Source organism: Ceratina calcarata, unplaced genomic scaffold (genome assembly GCF_001652005.2).
Source record: "Ceratina calcarata isolate Rehan_Ccalc_2016 unplaced genomic scaffold, ASM165200v1 scaffold483, whole genome shotgun sequence".
Classification (NCBI taxonomy): Eukaryota; Metazoa; Arthropoda; class Insecta; order Hymenoptera; family Apidae; genus Ceratina; species Ceratina calcarata.
The window spans coordinates 29,216-30,201 of record NW_017172557.1 but is presented as its reverse complement, the minus strand read 5'-3'; positions in this window follow the sequence as shown (position 1 = coordinate 30,201).

Below are 986 nucleotides of genomic sequence, written 5' to 3'. Positions count from 1 at the left end.
TTACTTGATGCCTATCCCTAACGAATCTATTGTAACTACGATTTTTTATCCATTTTATAATGCTCATATTATTAAATATCAGCATACAGTATTCTTACAGTACTCTTCACTTGAGTAGCTTCGGGTAAAAATTTATGTACATATGTATATTCATTTCAAAGAAAGAAATCATGGTCAGAATTTTTGCTTATTAGTCAGATTCATTTACAATATAAATTATTAAATGACAGTAGTTTATATTGATATACACATTTAGAAAATACATTGCTATTACAAGTACCAGAGGATTTCAGTTTCCACGTGAATAGCCTCAAGAGATGCTTTGCAATGAATTAGAGGAGAAATATTTGTAACAACTCTACATTTAATAATTTTACAATTATTTTATTTATATTATGTACACTTTGCTAGAGAAAACTATTTTGAATTGTTTGAGGCTATTCAAGTCAACAGCACTGTGTTTTGATTAAATCATGACTAGAGCACACCAGATTTAACTTTCGTCTTTTTAAAGAAATATCTACAGATTCGAAAATCTTCTTATATAAAGACGAAAAGTCTCGTAAACTCATATTTTTGGCTAGTTTTATAGGTAACATTGATATCCTGCTTTGTCACGTCGCTTTTGACTCTACCCCTATATATCGACGACACATTACAACACAGTACAACATACAACATGTTGTTTGCAATTTTTTGTTAAAAAAAACGAATATCAACTTAACTATTTCATCATTATAAAAGTACACACTTCCTAAACATTGTCTGTATTTTTGTACGCTAAAAATCCCTTTGTATTGCTTGAAATCCGTAATTTCGTAGGCACGTATCTTAGTCAATGGTGTAATAATGTCATAAAAGCTCCAAAGTAACAGTTCCGCACTTGAATATACAATAAATAATATATATGATAATAGGAATAACAATGCTGAAAAATATTAAAAACACTTCTTGTTGTATTTGCTTTATATGTTTATTATGTTAAA